Below are 16,762 nucleotides of genomic sequence, written 5' to 3' on the forward strand. Positions count from 1 at the left end.
TATTGTGGCTGAATTTTTAGGTTTTAGTGAAAATAATAATGATGGTTTGGTCTTCAAAGTTTTGTTTTACTATTTCCCAAGTATCTTGGGATTATTGTAGTGTAACTACTTAAAATTCTGATGAAATGTTGAAATAATTAATTTTTGTAGTTGATACTTTGTGCGTGCAACTACTTTGCATTGTGTAGAGAGAGAAAAATATATATTCCAGGCATTCTCCAAATTGGAAGTGGGTGAACAGGTCTCTAAATTTCCTCCTGTCCTCAGACTTGCACCATAAAGTTTCAGGCGAAATAAAAATTTGTTTTTTCAATGTTTTTCTTTGAAGAGAAAAAAAGAAAGAAACAAGTGTTTTGAAGGGTAGAATTTTGGCAAATCTATCAGATTGAAAAATCCAAATGTGGATTAGCTTCAACCCATCAAAGATTCAAGAACTGCTACAGTTCTAAGAATAAGCCAAAAAATGGGTATGTGTTGAGGGGTGGGAATTAGACAGGGAATTTATAGCCATTCAGACATTTTCCCAACATTAAGGCTTCACGAATTTTGCATTGGAAAGAAAGATTTATAAATTAAGAAACTCAGTATCCAGCCCACCCTAGGATAAGTGCTGCAATGTGCCCAAGAATTCCTATTTGAGTATTTCTTTGTGCTTTGCCAATCATAACAATGGGTGATAGAAGTAATAAGAACCTGCATGAAGCACTGTGCTAACGATAATGTTCCCAGTAAGAACAAAAGAGAGGCCATTACTTTTAAACATCATTGAATATAATCAAACACTGGGTAGGCTTGTCTGTATTTCGATTTTATAACTCTACATTTATAGCTATACAATAAAAAACAGGAAATTTCTGTCATTAAGAAAACTCTTATTGCAAATGTGAATTTCTCTAGACGGTAAATTCTTTTGAATTAGTTGACTTCACGTAAGTAGATTAGTTTGGTAACACAGAGCAGACTTCTTGTAAATAGGAACAAGGATGCATTTGATCAAGATCCACTATTTTCTTATATGTATATCCCTTTTCTGCCCTCCCTCAGAATACTATCTTTCACAAAACAACACACATCTCTTCCACCAACTTCTCCCCAGATTACTGCATATTCAATCAATGTCGACAAACGTTAGATACAGAATGTTAAATTTCTATTAGGTTGGTGCAAAAGTAGTTGTGATTAATGGCAAAAATCACAATTATTTTTGCACCAACCTAATAGTAACATTGAAAAACAGTATTAGTTATTCAACATCAGAAAGATCTTCCGGAATAGTCATCACCACGGATGGGCTGAACTATTAATTGTAGGGCATTTTAGTAAGTTAGAATTTTATCAAATCCATAAATTAATGGATATTTTGTTAAGGGATATGAACAGCCTGTAGTATAAATTTGAGCTAAACACCACTGGGAGAACAAAACAATAAAAAATGTAATATTTATTGCAATCACATGGTGACCCTTCCATCACACTTACAATTTTCAATGCACTTGTCTATTTATTATTTCATGTGTGGCTGAAGTAGCTGAGTGGCTGGGCCATCAGATGTCCTGTATACAGATGACTCCCTTCTACACCCCATTCTGCCATTAGTTGATGTGTATTTTACTTTTGCTTTTCCCTTCCCATTTCACTACTAGTTAAAAACCCTAATCTTGAGTTCTAAATCACACCTAGTTCTACTCATGTGTAGTTGTACCTGACAAAGAATTACACTACATAAATTCCATCCATTAGAGGTGTGGTGGAATTGACAGAAAACCATTAACATTGATTACTTCAGTGCAGGTGGGATTGCAGATGAGGAGAAGATTTTTATGTTTTCTTTATATAATTTTACCTTATTTGTTCTAATACAAGGCTCAAGTATCATTTATAGTGAAACATTAAAACGTTCTTAAAAAGTTCATGTCCTTAATGTTCTGTAAAGGAAGCATAAACTCTTTTATTGCAACAAATGCAACAATTTATTTCATTCCTCAGATTATTGATCCTGATATAAATAAAACTGTTCAGAACTTGCACAGAGATATTTAAACAAACAAACAAAAACTAGAGAAAAAGTGAAAAAAAGGATTTTTTTAAATTACTTAAAGATTGTTGATGGACTGAAAACATCCAACTTACATCTCCTGAATTAAATCTGATATTTTCTTGGAGAGTAGTGAGGAGTGGTTGAGGGTAGATAGAAAACAGAGTGTATTTTGAAAAATATAAAATTTAAAGAAGCTTAATTTAAATGCTCCCTGTGTGTCAAAGAGCTATTAAATATAATTTTCATGATTTTAATATAAGTAAATCTGAAGAGCATATGGTCTAAGTTTCTTTTAAGTTGCACATGGATTTAAAATGAAAGGGAAAAAGATCACTTGGCAAATATGCTTTTGGTTTTGAAAAGCTTCCAAATGTTTAAAAAGTACTTTTCAAATCAACCATAGCCGTATGAATCCAGATTTTCTCATCCTCACTATTGAAGGATAAAAAGAACTAGAATTAAGTCAAGTTGGATGGAGAGGTGATACATATGCTGTAAAACTAAAAATCAGTTGATTCTTTAGGGAATTGGTTAAAAAAATAAATTTGGTCTTTATGGCAATTTAACCCAAAGAATATAACACTTATTCTTAGCGACTTAGGATCACGGATGCTATCAATCTGTCACAAAATGATCCTATGACTATTTCCAGAATTGGAAAAGTGCAGAAATAGAAAATGCATATGATATTACTATTTATTTTGTTCCAAGTCTTGTTGCTATCTGTGGAAAACAGTGTTCCAAAGGAATGAACATTTAGATAAATTATGGCATGAAATATCATTTTCAATCCTTTATGCATAGATACATGGATAATAACTGAACATCTTTGGCATCTGTCTTCCAGATACAGTGACAAAGTGATTATTCTCTCACAGCATCTAGAAATTAAATAGATGTGTATGAACACTTTTAAAAAAATGTAAAAACATTAAATGTCAGTTATTTTGAAATGTTATTTTTTAATAAGAAGCATTTTTAATTAAAAATTAGAAAATAGGGAGCTATATTTGGACAATTAGTTACTCAGTGTTTTTTTTCCAAATAACAGATGAAATATATTTTGACATTTTTTGTTTTAAATAAATGCAAATATATAGATACAAAACAAATCAAACATTGCTACAAACAAAATATGTGTTGTCTGTAATTCTTAAATATTAAGTAATATTCAGTGAACTTCAACATATGCCTTTGATGCTCCATTAAAATTCATTATAATGAATTTTGAATTAGATTCCAAAATGAACACACTATTTTCTTAGCTTTTAGTGTCTGTTGTTTTTTTCTATTTTCTTTCTTTCTTTCTTCTTTCTTTCTTTCTTTCTTTCTTTTCTTTCTTTCTTTCTCTTTCTTTCTTTCTCTTTCTCTCTCTTTCTCTTTCTTTCTTTCTTTCTTTCTTTCTTCTTTCTTTCTTTCTTTCTTTCTTTCTTTCTTTCTTTCTTTCCTACTTTTTGTGTCTCAGGTGGATTCTCACTCTGTCACCCAGGCTGGAATGCAGTGGTGCAATCTCGGCTTACTGCAACCTCCGCCTCCCAGATTCAAGTGATTCTCTCACCTCAGCTTCTCAAGTAGCTGAGGTTACAGGTGCGTGCCACTACACCCAGGTAATTTTTGTATTTTTGGTAGAGATGAGGTTTCACCATGTTGGTCAGGCTGGTCTCGAACTCCTGATCTCAGGCGATCTACCCTTCTTGGCCTCCCAGAGTGCTGGGATTACAGGCGTGAGCCACTGCACCTGGCTATTTTTTTTTTTCTATTTTCGTTACTAAGACTAAATAATAGTTATGTGACTTAATACAGTTGATCATTTTACCAACTCTTTTCAGCAAATTTATTTTTTGTCATTTTAATTAAGTACAAATTTTGGAAGTGAATAAATATAGATACTATAGCACATATATTTCTCAAAATATAATATATGAAGTGTGTGTGTGTGTGTGTGTGTGTGTGTGCACATTTGGGAAATAAAAGAGTATTATATTTTACTCAAACAGCATCAAAAAAACATGCGGTCAGGTAAGTTTGATGAAGAAGGTAATATTTTAACCTAAGAATGGGAATTCTGTAAGACAATGTGTTACTTTATAGTATCAGTTATGTGACCCTTCCAAACTGATATTTTAGGTGCAATTGCACCCTCTTTGCCCTACACTCTTGGGAGAATAGAAGATTCTTCACACTTTTCCATTCATCATCACTTCTCCTGTAGGACAGCCCAGAAATACATTTCCTGGAATATATTAAGGAAGCAAAAACAAACAAATATAGAGAAAAAAAATGGTAAGTGTCTGGGAGGGTGAGAAATCAAATTCAGTGGGGTTTAAACTATATCCCATACAAGTACCCCAAAGTTGTGGTTTTGGAGATATTCACCTTGGACAGAGACATGGTCAAGCGATATACTCCCTTTACCTTTTTATTTTATTTTTTTAAAAAACAATACATAGCTGTATCCTTGGAAGGGAGGCAAGGAGTGCAGTAGGGTGACTGTCTTTGATTTCTGTTGTGTTTCAGAGGAAGTGTAACCTTCCTGAAAGATACCTTGACATTTGTCACATTTAGCTATTCGTTCCTTTTTATTTAGGAGAAAAGCCTGAGCCTTCGTTGGCTTGGGTTCTTATTACCTTTTCTTGGGCTTCTTGGATCTCATAAATGATAACTCTACTTTTAGTATTGCCTTCTCCAAAGGAATCTGAGTACCAGCATCACCTTCATTACCCTAAAGTATGATTCTCTGCCTAAGAAAACTGCTATAGTTTATACTTACATTTACTTTATGCCTCTCTTAATCTTTTGTGGAATACCTCTCTATCTATTCTGCATGGTAAAGTTCTAATTTATTACAACTATGAAACAGATATTTCCTTCTTTTCTTATTTTTTGTATATTGAATTACTTTATTATTGCTAAGCACAATCTGCTTTGTTAAATTATTCAATGTAAGCTTGCCTCTTCCATTAGACTTTGGGATTCCTGAGATAAGAAATTATGTTTCATTCTGAAGGTGTGCTTTAATCAATTGAAAGATGGTTTGTCCAAACATCATATAGAAGAATAGTTATTCTGTACACAGCCACCTTTAGTTGCAAGAGCAGCTAGAAATAGGAGTTATACTACTGTGATACCCTACCTTGTTTTAACCTGACTGTCTCTCTCTTAGCTGAGAGAGCCGGACAGACTCCATTTTAGTTCCTTCACTTACAGCCCCTTTACATCCCTCCCTTAAGGGCATAACTAGTGCAAGCTGACTCCAAGCATGTCCAGGAATGCACTTACTGATAAGATATTGAGGCAAGCTGAACCAGCAGCTCCTGGGGACGCGCTCGTTGGATGGCATCTAAAACCCCTGCATTTATCTATTTGTGATAGGTTAAGCCCCTGCACCTGGAACTGTTTATTTTTTTCTATAACTGCTTCTGTAACCAATTATTTTTTAACTTTTTGCCAGTTCTTCTTCTGTAAAAATTTCTTCAGCTAAACTCCCCCTCCCCTATTTAGACCACGATATAAAAAGAAATCTAGCCCCTTCTTTGGGACCAAGAGAATTTTGAGAACTAGCCATCTCTCAGTAGCCGGCTAATAAAGGACTCCTGAATTCGTCTCAGAGTGTGGCATTTCTCTATAACTCACTCGGTTACAACACTACCATGACATTACGTCTCTTCCTTTATGATTATTTGGTTGTCACCTAGATGTGCTGATTTGAGCTATATCTGTTTCTTCCAGACTCTAAGAGTTGGAGTCTTGAAATGCTTATGACTTCATACCAGTGCTTTTCTGTTTAGTAATGTTTTTATTACTTGAATTATGTTTTTATTACTTGAGGATGGTTTAAACCTATAATATCGCTGACTCCTCAGCTGATTTTATCTTACCCTAGAGAGAAATTTCTTTGGTAAGATGCCTGGGGGAGTCAGTAGTCTCAGAACTACTAATATTTAATACAATTTTAAGTTATTAATACCTCAATAATATTTTTTTTAAATAGGAAATGTGTCACAAATTTACATGTCATCTTTGGACAGGGGCCGTGCTAATCTTATATGTGTTTTTCCCATTTCAGCATGTGTGCAACCAAAGTGAGCATATTGGTACTGCTTTAAGGATTGGTGTCTCTACACTATAGTACATGTTATGGCAAGTTTAATTCTGTTTTATCCTTTCAGGAAACAGTCTTTTCAGTTTCTGAAGCTTTAAAAACAACTTTCTTCCCACTAGGTCCTTGAGGCTCCCAAATGTGCAGCTCAGACTTTTGGTGGCTTTCTCCAGGAAAGCATGTTCCCTGACATGATGAGTTCTGAAGGCTCAATTCCTCTTTCTAGCTTCTTCTGATCCTATTTAAATTGCCACCTGGTTATGCCCTACTATCTCACTAGTTCATTGATGCTATTAATAAAAACATAAAAAAGAAACAAAAACACATTTTTGTCCTATTATTAGAAGTCCAAGACTGGTGGACTCATATTAATTCTATATTGTATTATGTATAAAAGTTTGAAATGATGTGTCCCACCACCATGTTTAAAATAAAGTATACTGTTTTCACCTATTGCTTAAAACTAGGAGACCACAATGGCCTCAACTTTCCCCACAGCTAGACAAAACTTTAAGCAGGTTTTCTTCTGATGCTAGGCCCCGCATTTGCATTTCCTAAGATCACTCACTTCAGTAAAGATGAAATTGGCCCTTTGAGATGTAAATCATTCCCTAGTCTCTGTCCAGTTTTACAACACAGAAATGTCACTCTCAAGGACCTGGGAGCTATCCCATTGAAAGATAATCATCTAGAAAGATAACATCTCTATCTTCCAGTCTTTGGGAGAGCTTAGAAATGTAACTTTCCTAAGCCTCAATTAGTAAACACATCTGTCCTAATCACATTGACCAACCTCTCTCCTAACATGCAGTAGATTTCACTAGCTCATGCAAAATTATCCTGCCTTTTGTTTCAATGAGTTGAATTCAGTCTTTCTCCTCTACTGCAATAGTTTTAACCTCTTTTGAAATAGTCTTAAGTAACATTTTGTTCACCTCCTTAACAATATCTCTTGCAATTTTTCTTTGACATTCAATTAAAGATTAATTAGTTCTGGAGATTTTTAAAAAATCTACTTTCATTAAACATTAAAATGGAATAAGGCAATTATTGTTTAAAGATCCTTGAAATTGCATTTAATAAATGAATATCTGTCCCCACACCTGACATATTTCACCCCTACTTTATTCTCTACTCTAATGAACCAAAAATATTTTTAAAAACAAATCAGTGGTCTTTGTAAAAACACCTCAAAGAGGTTCTGATTACTACTAAGGTATTACTTAAATGCAAACATCTGAAAAATAAGACAATGAATTTTTTAAGTTATTTCTGCTGTCTTTTGTTCTCTTCAATCTACTCAGAATGGTTCAATTGAAAGTATCTTGAGTGAGGAATAAATTGGTTTGATTTATTGTTTAATTTGTCATTCAAGGCTGGGCGGCGATTCCCAAACCTGGCTTCCCATAGGTATCATCTGGGAAAACTGCTGCAACATATTCCTGGGGCCCTTTCAGACCTAATGAAGCATCCCCTCCACCTCCAACCTCCCCTGGGGAATATGGAGTTAGTCTTGCAGCCTAACACTTGGGATAGCTAAAAGGACAAAGTTAGAAAGGAAGATACTGTGTTTCCACAGGTCCTAGCTCACAAACTGGGATCCAGTAAAAAAAAATAAACTGTTGAATTGGAATTAAATAATCAGTGAGTAGGGTGAAGGGGAAACTACTCTAGTACCAACCAACCAACCAAATACAACAGGCCCTGTTGCTCCAATCCATGGATGTCAGCACCTTTCCCGACCCCATAGAGCCTAGGCAAGCAAACAGTGGTGGAGCATGAGGGCTACAACTCAAAAAGTAAATCTTTCCACACCATTTCTCTCCAGCTCTACTTCTCAATTTTCCAAACTCTGATTCCACCTTTTCTCTTACTCAGCCCTTTGCCATTCACATTCTTATTCCTTTCTCTTTCCTCTTCCCTTTTCTCACTTCCTCTCTTTTCCTTCTTTTTTGATTCAGTTATGTCATTCTTTTCTTCTCTGCTTTCTCTTCCTCAGAAACACTTCGTTACATAAAATAAACAAATTCATACTGGAGATATGTGTCAGAAAATATTCAGCCTGAGTAAACTGAATGCCCTGTACAGAAACAACAGAGCAAAACAGCACTTGAACAGTAACACTGGTGTGGCATAATTGAAGCCATGCAGAATGCTTCCAAATCCATTATCTCTTCTGAGTCTCATCTTGTGAGGTTTGAATGGTATACTGATTGTACTTAAAAACCTAAGGCACAGAGAAGGTTAAGTAATATGCAGTTACTAACCAAGAAGAGAATAATCCAGACCTAGTTCACCATCTGGTCTTCTTTTCACCATACCAATAATATCTGACTGTAGGCAAGATGAGAGGGCAATGAGTAAGCACTAATATTATTTCAGGGCCTTATAACCCTTGTATATTATGAACTACTCTTCATAAGAAAAAAGTATGCATTTTTTAAAGTATAAATTACAATACGTAGTTTTAAAGGTTTCCTAAGTTCTTTTGTACTTCATACAAATGAAGTTTGACTGCATATTAAAGGCATCCCACTGGTAATACTGTAGCCCAGAGATAGTTCTGGGGTCAGAATTAATACATAGACTCAAAGAATAAACATTGTGATTTATATAAACTGCATAGTTATACTATGTTTTATGAAAGTCCATTTATATGAAAATCTAATACATTCTCCAAGTCATCCATCTATAACTTATCCTCTCATTAACTCTGAGAACTGCATTTCTTTATAATTAAAAAGAAGAGTTACCTTGTCTAAAGATAAAATTCAAAAAATTCATTTAAAAATTATTATAGATATTTTGTGATAACTTAATTTTAAGTAGAAATGGCCCCTAACAGAGAGCTTTCACTGTAATTCAATTTATGGCAAAATGATCAATTAGGCTAAATAAACCAAATGAAGAACCTTCCAGATGATCCACAGTGTAGAGTGTGTGAGAGTGTAAGTGATCCACAACACGAGTGAGACCATGGCATACAGTCCAGTTGGATTAAACTGTGACCATGCTCTACACAATCCCAATCAATTAGAACCCATGGGGCCGAGATTCTATGTTCACTGAGAAAATTAAATCTTAAGGAACTTACTAATATAAATTTATATCTTGTCAATAATCCCAAATGCTTCCTCTAGTGTAATATTTCAAGATCACATTTATAATCCACCAACTGTGCCAAGAATTGGGCACCCTATCTTCAACTTTCTAGTTGGTAAAATAATTTCCAGTGATTCCCAAAGTAGCTGCCCTCAAAGTCATTTGAGGTGCTTGTTAAAATAAAAATCTTCATGCGACTTATATTCTGTACCCTGATTCTAACAAACCAACTAGAAGATGGCATATTTGAGAAAATCAGGGAAATTTGCTTAAGGACTGGATGTGAGATGAAGCTGAAGACCTGCTGCTGCTCTTATTAAGTGTGATATCACGGTACCCACCCAAAGTGTTCACAGCAGTGAAATAATATGATGGCTGGGATTTTCTTTCAGATATTTCAGCAAAGAAAAAAGGGACAGATGAAGCAAACATGGTAAAATTGTGATAAGTGTCGGATCTGGATATTGAGTACCAATGCACTTTTCTAGTTTTGTATAATTTTCTTTTTTTTTTGAAACGGAGTTTTGCTTTTGTTTCCACGGCTGGAGTGCAATGGCATGATATCGGTTCACCGCAACATCTGCCTCCCTGGTTTAAGCGATTCTCTGGCCTCAGCCTCCTGAGTAGCTGGGATTACAGGCATACACCACTATACCCGGCTAATTTTGTATTTTTAGTAGAGATGGGGTTTCTCCACGTTGGTCAGTCTGGTCTCGAACTCCCAACCTCAGGTGATCTGCCCACCTCAGCCTCCGAAAGTGCTGGGATTACAGGCATGAGCCACCACACCTGGCCCAGTTTTGTATAATTTTTATGTCTCTTCATTAAAAAATTTTTTGCAGACTCCATCCTAGACACAGTATACCAGAGTCGCCAAAGGGCTAAGCTCAGGAATCTACTCTTAACCTCTCCAAGAGTCTTATATAGTCAGGCAGGCAATGATCATACTTGGAGGCCATTAGAAATGATCTAATACATAACCTTCAAACTTAAAATTTTTAGTATTCTCATTTTCTGCTCAGTAAGCTCAATTTCAACACTGTTCACAGTTCCTCATGTCCACCATGGCATTCTGCCAAGGAACTACAACTCGTGTTCTCTAAGCCCATCAGTTCTGAGAATGCTGGACCGGTTAGTAACTTCTTTTTTTTTTTTTTTATTATACTTTAAGTTTTAGGGTACATGTGCACATTGTGCAGGTTAGTTACATATGTATACATGTGCCATGCTGGTGCGCTGCACCCACTAACTCGTCATCTAGCATTAGGTATATCTCCCAATGCTATCCCTCCCCCCTCCCCCCTCCCCACCACAGTCCCCAGAGTGTGATATTCCCCTTCCTGTGTCCATGTGATCTCATTGTTCAATTCCCACCTATGAGTGAGAATATGCGGTGTTTGGTTTTTTGTTCTTGCGATAGTTTACTGAGAATGATGGTTTCCAGTTTCATCCATGTCCCTACAAAGGACATGAACTCATCATTTTTTATGGCTGCATAGTATTCCATGGTGTATATGTGCCACATTTTCTTAATCCAGTCTATCATTGTTGGACATTTGGGTTGGTTCCAAGTCTTTGCTATTGTGAATAATGCCGCAATAAACATACGTGTGCATGTGTCTTTATAGCAGCATGACTTATAGTCATTTGGGTATATACCCAGTAATGGGATGGCTGGGTCAAATGGTATTTCTAGTTCTAGATCCCTGAGGAATCGCCACACTGACTTCCACAATGGTTGAACTAGTTTACAGTCCCACCAACAGTGTAAAAGTGTTCCTATTTCTCCACATCTTCTCCAGCACCTGTTGTTTCCTGACTTTTGAATGATTGCCATTCTAACTGGTGTGAGATGATATCTCATAGTGGTTTTGATTTGCATTTCTCTGATGGCCAGTGATGATGAGCATTTTTTCATGTGTTTTTTGGCTGCATAAATGTCTTCTTTTGAGAAGTGTCTGCTCATGTCCCTCGCCCGCTTTTTGATGGGGTTGTTTGTTTTTTTCTTGTAAATTTGTTTGAGTTCATTGTAGATTCTGGATATTAGCCCTTTGTCAGATGAGTAGGTTGCGAAAATTTTCTCCCATGCTGTAGGTTGCCTGATCACTCTGATGGTAGTTTCTTTTGCTGTGCAGAAGCTCTTTAGTTTAATTAGATCCCATTTGTCAATTTTGGCTTTTGGTTAGTAACTTCTAATGTACCTTGCTTAAACTTTGCTCTCTCAAGGTGTCCCTGACTGAACTGCAGAAATCAGAACAACTGTACTCACCGTCTCTTTCTGTATATGCCATGTCTCCACAGAGGCCACGGTGTCTTCACAAAGCTAACTGCCACAATTTTCACAGGTGATATTTTTTCTTCATGATTTTCCACTTTCTACTTGAGCATTAAAATATCAGGGAAAAAAGAAGATAATCATTTAGCAGTTGGTAAAATAAGGTATCTGCCCCAGCACAGTACATGCTAAGTGTTCAGAATCTATAGTTATAATAGATAATTATAAATTAGATAGCTGTTAAAATAGTTTTATTAGATAAGTAATATTTTTCTCATCTTCAAGACTTAAAAAATTAACTGTTTTAAGTGATATTCAAAAAAGGAAGATACTCACATCATCCCAATTAAACCAGATTTTCTATAGCAATCATATAGCAATCTATAGCAATCTATAACAATCTTAATCCAAATCATTCACCAAAGTTGTTTGACTTACTTAAAGTAAAGCTGTAGACATTTGCTTCTTCAAAAGTATCTTGCAAGGCCATTATGAGTTGGAAGAAAAGTTTAAATGCACCACATTTTTCTACTCCATTGTAAGAAAAATTACTACTCACAGGAATTGTATAGCTTCTGCATTTTGGTCCATCACATTTTCCACCATTATATGAGTGTACTCTTAAGGTTCTCACTTTATCATCAGCCTAATATGTTTTGCTTCCAGAATGCCCAGTAAAGCTGAAATTTTTCATTTAAAGTGATAAAAAAAAATTCCCCATATATCTACTTAACATTCTTAGATCTGAGTTCTGGCAAGACAGTTTAATGCATACAAAATGAAAACACTGCATTTCTCTCTCTCTCTCTCTCTCTCCCTCTCCCTCACACACACACACACACACACAAATGCACAGATTAAAACCTCAAAGTTTTCACTATATTTCCTCTTTCTTATACAGCTCAATTGTTAACATGTAGCTTACTTATAATCTAAAAACAATTTTAAACATGATTGTCATAAAAATATCTTAAAACAGAGATGAAATGTATAAAAGCACACATAAATTGTCAATGGTTACATTGGTTACATCACATTTCTTTAGAAACATAACGGTTTCTGCTCCTGTAAACAAACTGTTTCTCTCATACATTTAAACTGAAGTAGAGCTGACATAAAATTATTGCTCTTCTCACAGTCTGAGTGTTTGCACTGTGTTTGAGGTACATTTTCTCCATCTTCACAGCCCCACCACTCTTACTTGAGAGTATTAGTCAATAGAAGTTTGCAGGCTAAAACCATTCAATAATATTTTCATCAATACTGGAATGATAGTAAGTAACATTACAAAACATCAGAGACCAAAAATGTTTCTTTGTTGGAGCCCAAGATTTTACCTTATTCTTCATTACCTGAAAATACTGCTCTTTCAACCTCTGTAAGAAAAAAAGATTCTGGAGATGAATAACTCCTTCCTTAAGGCTTCACCCAAGACTATTCCTTCACACTTACAGTCCGATGCTTTGTTGTTTTCATCCATTTGATATTGCAGGCACCAAGAATCACCTTTCCTTTGGTGATCTAGCATAACAATCTCTTACGCTTTTTGCTAGTTGTTTGATAAATATTTTGTAAATTTTTCCACGGTATGTATGCACTGTTATTTGTAGTTCCAGTTCTAAAGGTTTTATTAGGGAATGAACGTTGTCATCTTAAAAGAACAATTTCTCAGTGCATCATAAACAGCCCTAAATGCTGGTTGCTTACCATCATGGTAAACACCCCTGTTCCCATGAAGAATAAAGATTCCTTCTTCTGCTTCTTGGCAACTGCTTCCATATAGAGTATGATCTGGATGGCACTTCCATTGACACGGAAAAACAAAAAGGCTTTCTGGATTATGAAAAAACATGATATTTAACAGATTTTGATCGCCCATGTAATGTCTAGCTTGTATTTTTTAAGCCATGTCATAAGTATATCTTCCCATTGTATTCACACAGTTGTCATATCATTCTCGAAACACTTCATTCTCATTCGAATCATGTTTGTCAACATAACTCCAGAGTTTACTCCAGTTTTTCCACATTTTGGATGACTAGCAAAGAGACTATACCATCCTATTCTAGGTTCCCCATGTTCTGGTGCCATTGCAGCAACTTGTGTGGAATTAAATTTCTTTAATAAAGACCAAATATAATCAACGGGTCATAAAAAAGGCCATCAGTGTCGGCATACAATAGGGAGTCAACTTCTTTCAGGATTAAAGGCAAGAACGATCTCTGCGAAGCACGTGGTTTAGTTTTTCCACTCTGCGGCATTCTCACTTGGAAAGGTTATGGGGTATATTGTATAATTAAATATTTGGAGAAATGACCCCTGTCACGTCTTCCTTTAAAGCTATGATGTAGCTGAACTTCAGCAAAAATCTGGAATTGAAGAGGTTTGATGCTGAAAATGATAGCTGACTTCAACATGGTCATAGTTTCTTCCAGACTTTCACCACAGGTAACTACAGCTAGAAGCATTTTCTCAACAGGCTGTATTTTCAGTCTACACCTGTCCCACCCGCCGGAATGCGCCACAGGGCCCGCGCTGCCAGCGCCTCTCACTGCACCGCGTCCTCCGCCCGCGAGCCAGGAAGCCACCGCAGCCTGCTGCTTCCAGCCACAGCCGCCCGCTCATTCCTCCAGGGACTTGGCCAGCTGGCTGAAGGCATAAAGGAGGGAGCAGAAGCTGCAGGTCAGACACAGCGCCACCACGCGCGGGTAGCGCCGCATCGCCCCAGCCGCGCTCCTCAGTCTCTGTCTCGCCGCGCCTTCCCTGGGTGAACTGGAGCGGAGGGAGCCTACTTCTGGAAATTTTTTTTCTCCATGGATTCAGCAGCAGTGTCTAAAGGCAAAAATTTCATCAACCAATCATTTATATTTATTTTAATATAAAGATAAAACACTGCGAACCAGTGGAACTGGATAGAAAGTAATTCAATTTTACAGAATACAGCCTTTTTTCAGGCTCTTTTATTAAAGATAAAAGAGCCATGTATATTTCTGTGGAATTCTCCTTTTATTTAAGAATTCATTATCACCAAAATAGTTTAACGAGACTGCTTTGTAAGAGGCAGTTGTTGCATTCAAAAATTAGAATAGGAACAATGACTTGTAAAAATTTAACATTTTATTTTATTTTTGAGATGGAGCCTCTCTCTGTCGTCCAGGCTGGAGCACAGTGGCGCAGTTTCGGCTCACTGCAACCTCTGCCTCCAGGGTTCAAGTCATTCTCCTTCCTCAGCCTCCTGAGTAGCTGAGATTACAGATTTGTGCCACCATGCCTGGCTAATTTTTGTATGTTTAGTAGAGAAGGGGTTTCGGCATGTTGGCCAGGCTGGTCTCGAACTGCCAACCTCAGGTGATCCACCTGCCTCAGCCTCCCAAAGCGCTGGGAGTACAGGCGTGAGCCATCACACTCGGGCAAAATTCAACATTTTAAACTACCACTTATTATATTCACTCTATGATTTGACACATCTTTTTTGGTGGCCACAAAATTATAAAATGGATACAGAATGGTCTCTTCAAAAAATTAGGGAAGTTCTTTCTTTTCTTTTCCTTTTTTTTTTTCTTTTTTCTTTTTCTTTTTTTTTCTTTTTTTTGAGACGGACTCCCTTTCTGTCACCCAGACTAGAGTGCAGCAGCGCGATCTCGGCTCACTGCAATCTCTGCCTCCCAGGTTTAAGAAATTCTCTGCCTCAGCCTCCCAAATAGCTGGGATTACAGGCTCGTGCCACTATGCCCAGCTAATTTTTTTTTTCTATTTTTAGTAGAGACGAGGTTTCGACATCTTGGCCAGGCTGGTCTTGAACTCCTGACCTCGTGATATACACCCCTCAGCCTCCCAAAATCCCAAAATCACGCCTGAGATTACAGGCTTGAGTGACCGCGCCCAGCCAGAAGTTCTTTCTTCTTAAAAGGATTATAAAAATAATTCGCACTGGCATGACACTTTAACTAATACAGATTGACATTTTTGATTCAAATAACCCATTTGTACATGTAAATTAATTTTGGTCCGTATGTGTGTGTGCATGTGTGTGTGTGTGTATGTGTGTGTGGATGTGTAGATGTAAATGGCAGTAAAGGGTAAAACGGAAGGTGAAAAAAAGGGAAATGGTCTAACATTTTAAACGCATTTTTTAAATACTCAAAACATATGTACTAAAAACAATGGTGCGGTAAAAACAAATATTGCAAACTAGAAAAAAGACTTAGCCCCACCCCGTCCAGTCCTGTCCCATCCCGCTGCCGCGCCCGCCAGCCATGAGCTCCACGCAGTTCAACAAGGGCCCCTCCTACAGGCTTTTTGCAGAGGTCACGAACCGGCTTCTGTCCAAATATGACCCCAGAAGACGGCAGAGCTCCGCAGCTGGATCGAGGGACTCACCAGCCGCTTCATCGGCCCCACTTCCAGAAAGGCTGGAAGGACGGGATTATCTTACACACACTCATGAACAAGATGCAGCCGGGCTCAGTCCCCAAGATCAACCGCTCCGTGCAGAACTGGCACCAGCTAGAAAACTTCCCCAGCTTCATCAAGGCCATGGTCAGCTACAGCATGAACCTCGTGGACCTATTTGAGGCCAACGACCTGTTTGAGAGTGGGAATGTGAGGCAGGTGCAGGTGTCTCTTCTCGCCTTGGCAGGGAAGGAAGGCCAAGACTAAGGGGCTGTGGAGCGGTAGGGACATCAGTGACAAGTAGTCGGAGAAGCAGGAGCGGAATTTCCAATATGCCATTATGAAGGCGGGCCAGTGCGTCATCGGGCTGCAGATGGGCACCAACAAATGCTTCAGCCAGCCAGGCATGACCACGTATGGCACAAGGAGGCATCTCTACGACCCCAAGAACCACATCCTGCCCCCCATGGACCACTCGACCATCAGCCTCCAGATGGGCATAAACAAGTGCGCCAGCCAGGTGGGCATGACGGCTCTCGGGACCGGCGGCACATCTATGATACCAGGCTTGGAATCAACAAGTGTGGCAACTCCTCCATGTCCCTGCAGACAGTCTACACGCAGGGTGCCAACCAGAGCGGCCAAGTCTTCAGCCTGGGCCAGCAGATATATGACCACAAGTACTGTCCGCAAGGCCCAGTGGCCCACGGGGCTCCCTCGGGCGCCGGAGACTGCCCTGGCCCAGGGGAGGCCCCTGAATATCCTCATTACTACCAGGAGGAGGCCAGCTACTGAGGCTCCCAGCACGCTCTCTCCGCACATGGTCTCCCGTCTGGGTGTTTGGGTCTCTCTGTTT

At 37.9% G+C, this 16,762-nt stretch overlaps 1 non-coding gene and 2 pseudogenes across 1 annotated transcript; 1 reads left to right on the plus strand and 2 right to left on the minus strand.

The window, feature by feature from the left end:
* Positions 1 to 6,021: 6,021 nt before the first annotated feature.
* On the minus strand, positions 6,022 to 6,126 carry LOC112206548 (U6 spliceosomal RNA). Its single transcript, XR_002940973.1, has one exon. It is a non-coding gene; the product is annotated as a U6 spliceosomal RNA (small nuclear RNA).
* A 6,754-nt stretch (positions 6,127 to 12,880) lies between these two features.
* Positions 12,881 to 14,234, minus strand: LOC740738 (glucoside xylosyltransferase 1-like; annotated as a pseudogene).
* Positions 14,235 to 15,770: 1,536 nt separating this feature from the next.
* LOC473250 (calponin-2-like) lies at positions 15,771 to 16,701 on the plus strand (annotated as a pseudogene).
* The last annotated feature ends 61 nt before the right edge of the window (positions 16,702 to 16,762 follow it).

The sequence above is a fragment of the Pan troglodytes genome, chromosome 21 (genome assembly GCF_028858775.2).
Source record: "Pan troglodytes isolate AG18354 chromosome 21, NHGRI_mPanTro3-v2.0_pri, whole genome shotgun sequence".
NCBI classification, from domain to species: Eukaryota; Metazoa; Chordata; class Mammalia; order Primates; family Hominidae; genus Pan; species Pan troglodytes.